The sequence below is a fragment of the Rousettus aegyptiacus genome, unplaced genomic scaffold, assembly GCF_014176215.1.
Source record: "Rousettus aegyptiacus isolate mRouAeg1 unplaced genomic scaffold, mRouAeg1.p scaffold_m13_p_4, whole genome shotgun sequence".
Lineage (NCBI taxonomy): Eukaryota > Metazoa > Chordata > Mammalia > Chiroptera > Pteropodidae > Rousettus > Rousettus aegyptiacus.
In genome coordinates, this window is record NW_023416307.1 from 36,231,542 (window position 1) to 36,246,013 (window position 14,472).

Below are 14,472 nucleotides of genomic sequence, written 5' to 3' on the forward strand. Positions count from 1 at the left end.
TTGGGGATACAGTAAATGACTCATAATCAGAATTGTTTCTTGAGGCAGTGTGTTATTGTGGAAAGAACATGAGCTTTGGGGTTAGCTAACCCTAAACTGATTCCTCATTCCACCATTTATTAGCTGGGTCAACTGGGGGAGTACTGACCTTAATTAATCTCGGTCAGCTCCTATACAGCACAATCTGTTAGGATTAAATGAGATAATGAATAGAAAAGCTTGCTCTTTCAATCCTCTGTAAATGTTACATCCTCTCCATTTTTTCTAGTATGTTTTCAAAAATTTTCCCCATCTCCTCCACCTATGACTTCTCTGAAAAGCAGACTCTTCATCTCCTTTATCTTCCCATTTCTATTGCTTAAAGTCTCTCCTACAGTAAAGAGCACAGATGTCCTACAGGGCAGGGTTTGCCTTAATCAGGCTGCTACATGGACAGGCCTTGTTACTCTACTTGTTCTGTAAGATCCTTGAGAGGAGATGAGCAAAGCACAATACTATGTCCCTCCTCAGAGGACTTGCGCATGATTCATTAACAAAATGTCACACTAAAATGTTTTGCACTGAAATGGGATTTTGCTCGTATTCCCTAAATGTCTTGGAATGAACTCGAGCTGCTCTAGGCAAGCTTTGTAGGCAGGCCCTTCTTATTTCCCCTGTTACCTCTGTTCTCTCCATCTTCAGTCTGTTCTGTGGCTATGGGGGCCCACTTGAGCAGCTCTCCAGATAGGGGTCGTTTCCTCCCTCTTACCTTGGCTTCAAACCTGGTACTGCCTGTGCCCCCTAACCTCAGAGTCCTCTATGAAAGGGATTAAAAATAGGCCCCAAAAGGGGTTTATACTAGTAAGAGCTGGGTATGCTAATTACATTTGTCTTTTGGAAGGAGGCTTTTCAAAGCCTAAAACAAATAAAAGAGACAAGTAAAAATTTTGTATATCTTAGTAGTTTTAGGATGGCATCAGGGGAGAGAGTGAGGTTCAAAGGAAACCAAGAACTGTTTGAGAGATGACACAACCTGCTGATGGTGAGACGTTCTACAAATATATTCATATCTTTAACTGACAGAAAAGCAAGATACATGAATTGCTAGAGACAGATATTCTTAGGGAAACAATGCAAAGAAATATTTTAAAATCACAGTTACACTAGATATATAGTTCTAAAACCTATTGATGTGAAATTGTACTTTCAATTTTGTAAACTTCAATATACAATTGACCTGAATTTTTATCTTATAGAAAATAATTCACTCACCATGAACAATCTTTTTAAAAGAAAAAAATAACAGAGAAAATACACTTACAAAAATTACCATTTTCTTATAACAAGAGTAACACACATTTGCACTTGACTACTGAGAAAATAGGAAGAAAAAGAGGAAGTAAAAAGCATAGTTTCTAGAGATGATCACTGTGTGCATTTTCAAGTCTATCTATCCTCTCTTTTCTCTCTTCATTGAGCCAAACGGCAGGGAATCAAAGATAGAGTCATAATGTACATACTTTTCTTCTGCTTAAAAAATATGGCATACACCAGTGCTTCTCAAAATTTAATGTGCATAAAAATCACTTGGGGACTTCGGTGCAATGCAGATTCTGCTTCTGTAGTTCTGGGATGGGGCCTGAGAATCTGCATGTCTAAGAAGCTCCCAGAGAACGTTCATGCTGCCATTCTAGGGAGCACACTTGGGAAAGGAGCAAGCGTGTACACCATTCTGTGTCCTTACTGATTCCTTACCAACATATTTTTTAATCACTGCAAGCATTTCATTATACCATGTATGTAACTCAACAATGCTATATCATTGGCTAGTTAGGTTTATTCCTTTATTTTTATTATATTATAGGAGAGTCTATGATGAATTTTCATGGAGAGAAATCAACACACGTCCATAAAAATTTCTTTAAGGTAATTTCCTTGAACTAGAAATGCTTCATCAAAATCATTTAAAACTTTTAAGGTATTTAATACGTGTTGCCAGCTAGCTGTCAGGGGGAAAATGCAGTTTTGAAAAGTACATATTAACTAATTAGTTATATTACCCTGACCTGCAATTTTTTTCAGCTCGTCACCTTATTCTTTCTCTAGGGAGAAGTTGTCCCTGTCTCCATGGTAACCCCACTGCTTTCTCTTGCATCTTTCTCAGTATTCTATTACTGGCATTTGTTGACAAGGGTGTCTGCCGAGACCTGGGCGTGTATTAGCCTCAGTGCTGAGCACAGTGCCAGACACTCAAGAAATGATAGAAGAGTAGAGAGTGAAATGAAAGCATATGTCTTTCAAGATATAAATACTTCTTAAGGCATTATAGTGGGCACTATCAATCTCTAACGTATTAGATACTCTGATCACTCATTTAACACACATGAAAAATTATTTACTGCTTCTTATGGAAAATCACCCACGATCATGTTCAGTGTTAAAATATTTCCTTTTATAAAGAAGCTTGTATTTGTACATAGCTGGTTACAGTTTCAAAATTATGTGTACCAAAAACCTGTGGGCTGTTATTACTGTTCTTGGGGCTTTATTAATAATAGCATTATGTAATGCAATTATACTTTGACATATTATTGCTTATGATATAATACTGCTCATATAGTAGTTTGCAAATCTATCCCACATAGATTGCATCCTTATAATTGTTCATCATGAATTTTTGCATTGTTATTAAATTTTTTAAATGTTGAATTAAACATTATTTATCTTGATTATTGACTTTTTTCACACCTCAATAACTTTGCACCCAAAGTGGGTATCTTACTTGCTTACCCTAGTTCTGGCTCTAGAGGTCAACTATAACTTCTTAAGATTATTGAGCAGGCAATTGAAATTTATAATGCAAATTTTGCATATGTTCAAGTATTATTATTTAATCAAATCACATTTGCTTGATTTATTACTTATGTTTTTGTTTTTCTTCTAGGTGTTCATATTTTTATCAGGAACCTATTCAAATCACCATACCTTTGGGCATGGCTGGAATTGTTGTTTGCTTTCTGCAAGAAACAAAAGGGAACAGTTTTGAAATAGAACCATTTATACTAGTATTTACCTTTATCAATTCAAGTTTCTTTCTTTTGTCCAATTACTGACTCAAGAAATATTTTTTGACTCCTGTTGTCTGATAGCAACTGTGATAGCTAAGTGCTATGTATGAATAAAAAAAAAAAATGAGTAAAATGTGATGTTTCCCTTCAAGTTATTTCACATTTCAGAATGAAGATAGTCAGTCATACTAAGATAAAATTAAATTCTGAGTTTAAATGGGAGCAGAAAGGAAAAACTGGGACACTTGGAACGCAGGGAAGATGTCTTAGTCATGCTAAGTTGAGTCTTCCAGAGCAAGTGGGTTTTGTGCATCTGTTATATCATATCTCTCTCTCTTGCTCTCTCTTGCTGTCTCTCTTTTTTGCTTTCTCTCTCATACATTTGGTCTATAGCTATTATCCTGAGAGGACTTTAATGTTTTGGCCAATGCTCATTTAATCCAAGTTAAGTTTTACATAACAAAACCTGGAGTGTATTTATATGAATTGGAAGTAATGCCACACAGAAGCCCACATGGCATCATGTGTAGGTGAAGAATCACCTCATCTGCTGGATTATGTTATCATTGACTTCCAAGTTATCATTGTTCAGCAGCAGTTATTGCCAAGAATAGTAAGTCACATCCCATGTTTTTGTAAGAAATTGTATTATGGCTTTTCTGAAGAACCCGTTTTTAATAGAAACACAAGTCATCTCCCATACTATATATAGGAAGACTATAGATTTGTTTATATTATTTATTATTGGCAATTTTAATTTGTTTTCAAACTATTTGTTAAATGCTCACTGTGTGCAAATGTATAAGCCCAAATTCCTATCTTCAAATAGCCTAAAATCCATTTGAAAAAAAAAAAACATCCATGACTATCTAGAGTTCAAAGCCAATGTCATTTGTGTTAACGATAGATAACAAGTCACTTGGATGGGAGTGAGGGGGTGCACAACTAAGTTGAGACTGGTGGTGGAGAAGAAAGGAAACTTTGTAAAGAAGGGGCATTTGAGCTGGGCGTTGATGGCTGTGAGGGTTGTTGTGTTTTGTTTTGTTTTAGGAGATAAGATAGGGAAGGCATTTGATGCTGGGGAAATAGCATGAGTATGAGAATCGTGACAATAAATGCCAGTTTGGGGGAACTGGGAAGTAATTAGGCACTGCTATTGATCAGTGCTTCTTAATTCTGGCTGCACATTGGAATCACTAGGGAGCTTTACAAATACTAGTGCCTGAGTTTTACCATACCTAACACTCAGAGCCTCTGATTTAGCTGGTCTTTGTTATGGCTTAGCTTCGAGATTTTTAAAAGGTCCCCAAATATTCTAAAGTGCAGCCAAGGTTGAGAACCTCTGCTGTAGCGTAATATATTTAGCATGGTGCTGTGAGGCAGGAAAAAAATGAAGATAAAAACTATTTTTCTTAGGCTGAAATATCCTTGTGCTACAGTTCTTACAAAAGAACACAGAAAATTTAAAGGAATATACCAATTAAGTCTATGTGAAGAAAGGGTTAGGGAGTCTAATTCACAATTACAAATGAAGAAGAAATTATATAGTCAAAGGAGGCTTGCAACTGCAGTAATACAATCAGTTTCTAGGGTGCACCTCGAGAACAGACAGGGTTTGAGGTTAAGGAGAGAGGAATTTGATTGAAGGAGTAAGGGCATGTCAATGACAAAATGAGTCAGTACTTTGGTTTGTCATGGTTGTCTTTGGCTTGAATTTTGAATTTATGAAATCATCACCTAAAACTGATCCTTTCCCCCCATTCTTTCCATCGACGACAAATGTGTATATGGGATAGGATAAATGCAAAGGGAAGTGAATTTACCAAGGTAGGAGCACTTTTTTCAGAGTAGACGAACGGGAAGGACACAGCCACTGTGATGTTGTTTCTTACCCCATTACTCTCCTTGGCTCAAGACTTCCTGGCATCTTGAATGATTTTGCCTCCTCACCAAGCAAGTCCCATCAATTCTGCCACAATACCTCCCACATTCTGTCAGATGATGACCTTCTTTAGGAAATGCAATCAGGCTTCCTCATCCAAAAGTTGGATAAATAAAACTGCCCAGAGGAGAATCTTTTTTTCTTAAAAGATTCATACCTTTCAAGCAAGTATTTCTTAACTTTTTTGACTGTTCTAGCCCTCAAAAATGTTTTAGATCCATTAATTTATGCCACATTCTCCCTTTCCCTACCATAGTTACAATTCATCACCCTTGACTATGATCCGTGTAAGAGTCTAGACAATCATTATTGTTTTATTCTCAGTACCCAGACAATGCTAGATATATATTTATTAAGTGTTGATTGAAAAACTTACTCTGTATGCTTCCCAGCCAGAGTTCCCATTTTGCTTCCGTTGCTGCCTGTCTTTTCAATATGTGATCTCTGGGTAACGCTTTGGCCTCTAGGCCTCAGGATCTTGTTTCCATAGACACGTAGCAGTTGATTAAAGGTAAAACCTTTTTAATGCTTAATTTTTATTAACTTTCTATCTTTCCACATCCCAGATTTAGTTTATAGTATTTCCTTTTCTGTAGTAGATCCTGAGCTCTAATGAGTGAGCTGGCCCTTGTAGGAATTGTATCAATATCAACTAATTGATCTACCTCCGAAACATTTCATATGGACTATCACTCAAGGGAACCATCTTACTTCCACACATAGGGAAGTGGTTTTGCCAATCACAATAAAATGATACATTAACCGTGATACAGAAAGAACGAGCATGCATCTAGCTTTTCTATTCTCATTATTTCTCTCCAGATCCTACTCAATACCTCTTTTCTAAATTGACAATATCCTAATTATTCTACTTACTAGTTTATCATGTCTTCCTTCTCCATTTCCTTAAAATATAACTGCTAGATAATTTTTTCTTAAACGTAGTTGTAATAGTCATTTTCTGACTCAAACTTTTCATTAGCTCTCTATTCCAACTCAGATTTGGGTATTCATAGTGCTTCACGCTCCAGCCCAACTTTTCCTTCCAGACTCTTATCGCCCTCACCTCTTCTACATAATGCTCAGCCAAATGTGCTTAGTTGGAACACTTTTCACACAGCACATTCCTTGTCCCCTTGGTTTTGTTCTTGCTAATTCTTTCTAATGAATTGTCTGCATCCTCAACAAGAATGTTTACCCATCCTCAAAGGTTTAGAATCACCTAGTTCATAAAACATTCCCAATTCTAGCAAATGAATATGGCTCCTCCCTTTCTTTAATCTCTTCATTGAACTGCCTTTCTGTTTCTCTCAGGTCCCTCAATCTGGTTTGTTTTATAAATATCTATAAGTATCCCACACCATTTCCTGGATGATAAAGGTCTTAAGGCTCTGGCAATGTGCACTGAGCACAGTAGGTGTGTCACAAGTATTTGAGACATGTTTCATAAAGTATAATGAAAGATTAGGATGAGAGGAATGAGATATATTCTATTATATCTGAAATATTAAAAAGGAGGCCGAATGGGGGGCACAGGAATTATCTGCCTAATATTTAAGGGCTTTTATTCCTATAACTCTCTAAACTCTCTATATTATTTTCCTTGAACAAGCCATCGCCTTCCCTTTTCCATATACATAATCATTCACACACACACTCACACACACACATACAGGTATGGATGGGACTTTTGTTTATCATGAAAGATAAGCAAGGCTAAATTCACTATGATTATTCTGGGATGAGCAAAAGAAATCTAACGTCATTTAGATAAAAAGAATATTTAGTGAGGAAGAAAAAAATCATTGATATTTCTGTATAGTAAACAATTATAATCCTTCTACTATGGTACAAAGTTTTGTGCAGAGAAAATAGAAAAATATGGCTATATTTTTAAGAAGAAAAAAATGTATTCCAGCTATGGCTCATAGAATGTAAAATAAAAAGTAATCTAGATAAGAAGAAGGGAGAGAGAGAGAGAGAGAGAAAGCTTAAACAGCTTCTGTTCTACACACAGCAAAACTATGAACATTTGAACATTTAGCGACATCTGGACAAAAAGAATAAGTAGGAAAAACAATCTGTTTTTTTGTGACACGTTTTTGAGATAGATCCAAGGAGCAACTTTTAGGGACAATATAGCAAAGGAGTGCTTTGTATTGGACAGAGTATTTTATTCTTCCTTTCTCAGGGCTGCATCGCAGTAACTACTTCCCCTCTGTAATTGCTGGTGCCTAACTCAGAAACACTCCTCCAGTTGAGTGACACGGCTCTTCCGGAAGCTTCTCCTTGACAACTAACAGTGCCACTGCTAGTTTTGTTGCTTTTAATGAGAGTCCTAGGAAAAACTGGTGTCTTTGATATGTAATGTTAGCAACTGAAAATGCCGTTTCTAATATCTTCTGTAGTAAACAATGAAAGAGCTAAAGGAGCTTCTGTTAAATGATCTCAAGTAAGTAAAAGATTCTCCTTTCCAGCTTTTTGTTATTGATTTTTATTGTGATAAAAATGAAAAATGAACGAAATACTGAATTCACTATAAAAACTGAAAGTTCTTCATGCAAGAACCTGATATTAAGTTGACTAATGAAACCAGGAGAGAATGAAGCGTTCTCTCTCTATCAAGATTGAATTTATATGATGATTTTACTTTTTAAATCACTAGCACATTAGCATATATATGTTGATATATCTGTGTATATATATACACACATTTTTAAACTGTATCTTCTCCTCACCAGTGCTCCTCTGACTGCCTTGAATCAAGGGGTGATTACTGCCACAGCCTCATCTTCCTCAGATCGACCCTCCACCCCCACTCTGCCACCACAGATGTCTCAACAGTACATTGGATCATGTCATCTGTTGAAATCCTTCTGAAGATTCTTTAGCAGGCCATATAAGGCATGTGGAGATTTGACCCTGCTTCTCACCATTTTCCCTCTTGCTTCCCTGGTTCCATGGTCACATGGAACTGTGTACTATCTCCCCAAATTTAGATGTTCTCTTTGTTTTTCTGTCCTCTCTCGAATATTCTTCCCCTCCCCCTTTGTTCCCAGGCTGTTCCTGCTGAAACTTTCAATCTCAATTGTCCATTACTTCTTCACAGATGCCTCCTTGCCCCATCCTCATGTGGTCCACCATCTCTTGTGATTCCTCCCTCATAACTCTGACCCACTGGATTGTCATGGGAGTTTCTTGCATCCCCAACTAGGCAGTAACTCTGTAAGGCCAATTTGCTACACCTTTTTTGTCTGTCAGCATTATCTGGGATAGGACTATTAACTGAGAAAATTTTGATTATGTGTTTGTCAAAATAGGGTCTATTCTAAATTGCTTACAAGTAACTCATATATTTTATATAACACCCACCCCTCCCTCCTCCACTTCTTTTTTAAACTACCCCATTTCTGTACTCAATTCAAAACAAAACAGTACTTTTGTTATTTGATTGCTTTTTTTTAACCATCTAGGAGGAATATATTTAACATGTTTCTACAGGTCACAAGACTGAGAACAAATTACTGTTTAGGTGACTGTTTACTCATACACGGCAGGTATCTCTGAGCTCAGTAGCAGAACCATTCTGATTAGGTCATTTCAGTGTTACTCTCTATTAAATTGGTCAGTATAAGCCGCATGCTATGGGGGGTGGCGATCAGCAAAATTGATTCTTGTGAGTCTCTGGTGAAGAATAGACTGACCTCTTCAGTATAAAATGTTACCTTAGGAATGTTTTGGAAATTTGTTCCGTGGCTGAGTCTACAGTCACGGTCCGCAGCCTAGAGAAGAAATCACATACTCGGAGACTGTGCTCTAGGAAGTATTATTGATGGTGATGAAAATGTGCTCAGAGGGCAATAAATCAGGGGCCATTTGACCCATTTCATGAACTGCATTTCATGTTAGGTTTTTAGAGTAAATACTCCAGTTCATGTTCACCATCTTTTCCTATTCTCCAAGATACACACACTCACCTGTATGAACACACACACACACACACACACACACACACACACACCAGCCAGATTTAGGAAGGAAATAACCCAGCCAGGAGAGATGGATACAGTGAAAACAGATTTTACTTTAATAAAATACCTGCAACTTTGAGACAGAAATCATGCCAGGGAAAGCAGTTGCTATTTGATTGGGTGAGGCTACCATTAATTAATAAGAAAAACACTGTTGGCATTTTGAACACAAGGTATTATTATTATTAGACTAGTTGCTTCATTTGTAAGGAAATAAAACTATAATTCTTAACAATGAGTTTCAGTTAACAGGAGAAGAAGCTATGCTCCCACATTCAGTTAAGAAGATAAGTAAGGATTCATATTTGTTACATTCTCTCTTGTTAAGTTCTTCTTTTTAGGTTCTAGGTTGCTTGAAGGCAGACATAAAAGTATCTATAGCTACAGCTCTGACACTGGTCAAAATTATGTGCCCCGTGTAAGTGGCTTTTTCTAAGCTGGGGCATATTTTATAGGGAAAAAAGTATAAACTTGGCTCAAATATTGTTTTATTTAAAGCACAATATCTTTTGGAGTGTATTTATTTCAAAAGAGTTTTATTGAAGTATTGAAAAGAACTTTCTTTAAGTCTGTCTTACTTTTCTTTGACATGGTATAGTTATGGGGAGCCTTTGATGAACTGGGCATGCAGCAGCTGTGGGAGTAGGAAAAATGGAGGATTGGGGCAGGCATGGAGAGGGGGCCATGGAAAGCAGCTAGACGCTAAGTTTTAGGTACCTCTTATATCCCAGGCACCAGGAGAGAGGGACTTTTTTATGCCTTATTTCATTTCATTTAATCCTCACCAGAAGCTTATAATAGAAATTATACTGTTCTCTTTTATATGTGAAGAAACAGAGTCTTCTGGAGACTTAGAGATTTCTTTACACATGCCATGCATGACAGAGGCAGGGTTCAAATCCAGGTACTTTGAAGGCGTGCTCTTCCTTTCATCCTACGACACACGGTATTATCCACAGCAGACTTAGGAGTCTCTGTATTGGGGTTTTCCTCAGTTCTGACACTTAGTGTATGGCATTGAGCAAGTAACTTAACCTCTCAAGGTTTCTTTCTTCAGCCCTTGACACAGATAAGAATGCCTTCTCTGTGTTCATTGTAGAAGTGTAATGATGACCCAAAATAACACATATCTGAAATAGTATAAAGTGTTGGTATAGCCACAGCCCTTGGCCCACACCTGAAGGATGGGATATCAAGAAAGAGTAAAATAATTTGAGAGACACTGGTTTTGTGGTCTATGAACTTACATTCACAATTGCATAAAGATTTCTTTGCTGCAAGAGTCTATTAATTACAGCTGCCTGTCTTTAGTGAGTGGCTTATCTTATACACAATTAATTATTCCATAAATCAAATAAGCAAGTTGTTGACAAATGACATCTGCAATCTTTGAGCTGACAGCAAAATATATTATGCTCCATAAATATCTCAGGCTAACTTTTATTTTCTAGATATTTTGGTGCTGGTACCCAGGAATAGATTATAACTAAGGGAAATACTTGTGCTTGCTGGTGATGGCAGAAGGTGTCCAGCCCTCTCAGCAAGTCAGAGGTCATCTCTTCAAATTCTGACTTCAAGTCAGCAGGCTCATTTGACAACCTAAGACAAACATGGGATAATTGATACTTCATTGAAATAATTTTGCCAGGACTAGCTAACTCGCTTTCTTCTGAGAATGGAGGATTTGGGGCTAGCATGGAAAAGGGGCATGGAAAGCAGCCAGACGCTATTTTAGGTACCTCTTATTATCCCGGGCACCAGGAGAGAGGGACATTTTTATCTTTTATTTCATTTCATTTAATCCTCACCAGAAGCTTATAATGGAAATTATACTCTGATATAATTTCTAGTTCCTGAATAATGTACTATTTTACTTATCTTATGTGACTCTGATTCCTTCTTCTGCTAACAGCACCTAGAATAGTACCTGGCACAAAATTGGTACTCATAAAATGTTTACCTCAGGCTCCGATCTTAAACCGTTTATCTTTGGTTTCCTCAGCACCATTGACTGATTGCTTCTCCTCTTGTAACTTTGCTTGGCCTTCAGTGGCTTAAACTGTGTGCAGACCCTGCTATCTATATACATCCGGATTGAGCTTCAGTCTAGGGTCTTGGTTGTCTATAGACTTCCAGTCAGCTCACAACTGACAAATTACAGTTTTGTGTATGTTTCTGGCTCTCTTCTACTCTCTGCCCTCCCTTGAGAGCACTGTCCTACCCAGGGAGAAGGGTGACCCTTGCGTAGTAATCGTGGTTGGTTGAGATTGACAGAATACGGTCACTCTGAGTGGCTTGATTTAATGCATTTTAAAATCACTCACAGAATGTTTTTTTTCTACTTCTCAACAAGGTCAGAACTTCTTAACAGGAAAATTTGAAATGTACTCTATTCTTGACCTAGAGAGGTGCAGTTTTCAGGTATTTAATATGGTAAATTATCTCTGCATCTGTAAATTCTAAAATATCTCTTTCTGTCTTTTGCCATTCTATTATCTTTTGTTTTTTTTCTCTTTACTTGTTACACTGTCAAGTAAAATAGAAATGTTAATTTATTAGAACCTTTAAATGTTTCTCCGAAAATATTTAATTTTATCTCTGTATATCAATGCATATCATCAAAATATCATCGCAATTTATCATAACATGTGTACCATATTTCATTGATTTTAACATGCACACCTTTTTTTACATGTTAATATATCTGACATTTGTTGCATCTTAAAATAGAAAGCATTTTAGTACTGTTTAATTATTTAACAGATAGTATTTTTTTTCCTTAGGACTATATAAAATAGTGGCATATCATGCAACCAACGATGCCTTAGAATTGACAAAAAGTAATTTAAAGCTAATCATAGCTAAAAAGTTTAATTCACATTTGTTAGATATTATATAATGTCTGGTAAAATCTCATTCCTGCCTCCTTTTGCTGTGCTTCTATTATATCACATAAGCTGCAATCCTTAAAATGTCCCCAGACTTCAATGTGGCTAGAGTTGTGGTTGAGAATTGGGTTTTGCTAAATAAATGAGTACACAAATCTTAGAAGATGAAAGCGAGACAAAGGGTGCCTTCCAGTTCTTTCTGAGTGTATACTTCTGGCAAACAAGATCTTGAAGACAATATATTCCTTGAAAAAGCATTCCAGTGGCTTTTTCTCAGCTACCTGGGTCCCGGAGGCAGCTGTGGAAATAGCAGCAGTAAATTCAGTGGGTTCCTGATTCCAGCTTCCCGGTCTCTGGATCACTGCCCTGCAGTGTGCTCCCCAGCTTAATACTTCAAGTGGTCGGATCAGAGTTTCCCTGGTAGGTGAGTTTTGTGTTGTTCTGGGAGCAATTTCTGGAGGCTCAGCTTAGAACGCATTCTCGCCCTTCCAACAATTATGTAAATTCCGTGTATGTATTGGATAACTTTCTGCTTAAAATATCTGGAGTAATTTGGGGGTGACAGACAGTTACATCAGATTATAAAATTGCATTTTAAAATAAATAAAGCTGTCAAAGAATTAAGAGGCCCTTTAATTATTTTCTTTAAATCAACCTTAGCAATTAAAAAATATTTTTAGCTAGTTTTTTGGTACACAAGCACCAGGGTTTGTCATCATGCTTGAAGTAAACAATTCAATGCAAACAATTTCCTTTAGATAAACTATGGCACTTAATATTTCTATAAACTCATAATGTAGGTATACGAGAACATTATTGTTTCAATAACATCCTCAAATTTCTTTAAGGCAGAGGAACATGGGCAAATAAATAGGTGGATATGTAATAAATCATTATTAAATTATGAGAAAAGAATCACACAAAATAATTTCACATTTATCTCATTTATCATTTGAAATAAAAACCCACTAGTGAACCAACTGTTTGACCTTAAATAGGTCTTTTTATTTTATTCTGACTCAGATTTTCTTTCTATAAATGTGGAGAATAAGACCTGTCACTTGCCTGGAGTTCAAGAATATTGTCAAGAAGGAGAATATTAGATAATGTCTTTGCATGTACTTGAGAAAAAACTTGTGAGTTTTGTGTATTATTAAAGGTGGATTGTGTACCTTCAGTATTATTCTTATTACTAAGACTTCATAGTGATCAAAATTGATATTAAATATATCTATGTCATATATTATATATGATTGATCTAATTAGAAACACACATCTCTTTCAAAATTGGCTCTCTGTCCATAGATGTGATAATGAAATATATCCCAAGGTTAAACCAGGACTTCTCTGAAAGCCATTAGGGATCAGTTCAAAGCTAAAAATAATTCACTAATAAATGTTTCCTGTTTCAAATTCTCTTCTCAGAAATGATTAAAAGGTACATCTTAGAGGCCAATAATTTTCAGGTTAACTGTCATCTTTTTCATCTAATTTTTTTTTTCTTTTTTAGTGTGGCCATCTGTGACTTAGGCTACATATCAGTGAAAACTTTTCTTTAGGATATATCAGTAATGCTGAACAAAGAGAAAAATTAGTCACATGTCTTTTTCTTAAAATAATATTTTCATTTCCATTACGTCTATTTTAAAATCAGACTGGTGCCTCCAGCTGATATCTCCTGTGTGATTTTCCATTGGTTCAACCAGGATTAGATATCAAAGAAGTTGATTAAAATATAAGGAGAAAAGTAATTTAAACTTTAGTGTTTGACTATTTTCCTATTACCTACGGGAGAACAAAGGTATTTCTTTAAATCTTTAGTAATAGAAGAGAATTATATACTTGAATTATATCTATTTTTAAGTAGGAAGAATAAAATTACAAAAAGTTTGCATTTCTATTACAAATGCTGGCAAAGTAGTTTAATGTGACAGGTGCACAAACTCTTGAGATGACTGCATGAACTCAAATTATGTCACAATAATTTATTAGTTGGTGACTTTGGACAGATTACTTAGCTTTGCTGAATTTGCTCAGTTTTTAAAAGGAAAAAATAGAAGTATCTATCATTTAGGGTCTTAAATGGCATGAAATTAATTAATACATTTAAGAAGGGTCTTAGAGCCTAGATCATGCAAGTGCTCAATAAGCTATCAGTTTCTGTAATGAGATCGCTCTCTACCATATACGATACTGTCTTACTTCCTTGTATGTGTGGACTGTCATATTTAGAAGCTTGATTTATCACATGGTGAAGACTAAATAAAAATTTTTTCTTCTACCTCATATGTTACATATTATGTTAAATAACAGAAACCAAAATGGTATAAAATAATTAAAAATCAGTAAACTCAAGAATTGGGTTTGCCCTTAATATTTCTACAAATATATGATCATGGTTCGCTATGCAGTCAATATACATGAAAAGGAAGTAAAACAAATCTAGACATCTCTAACACTACAAACATACAATTTTGAAAATGTTAAACTGTTTGATTACTTCCCCAGCTTTCATACAGTGAGTGGATTGCTTAATTGCAGAGAGAGAGATGGAGCATTCTCCC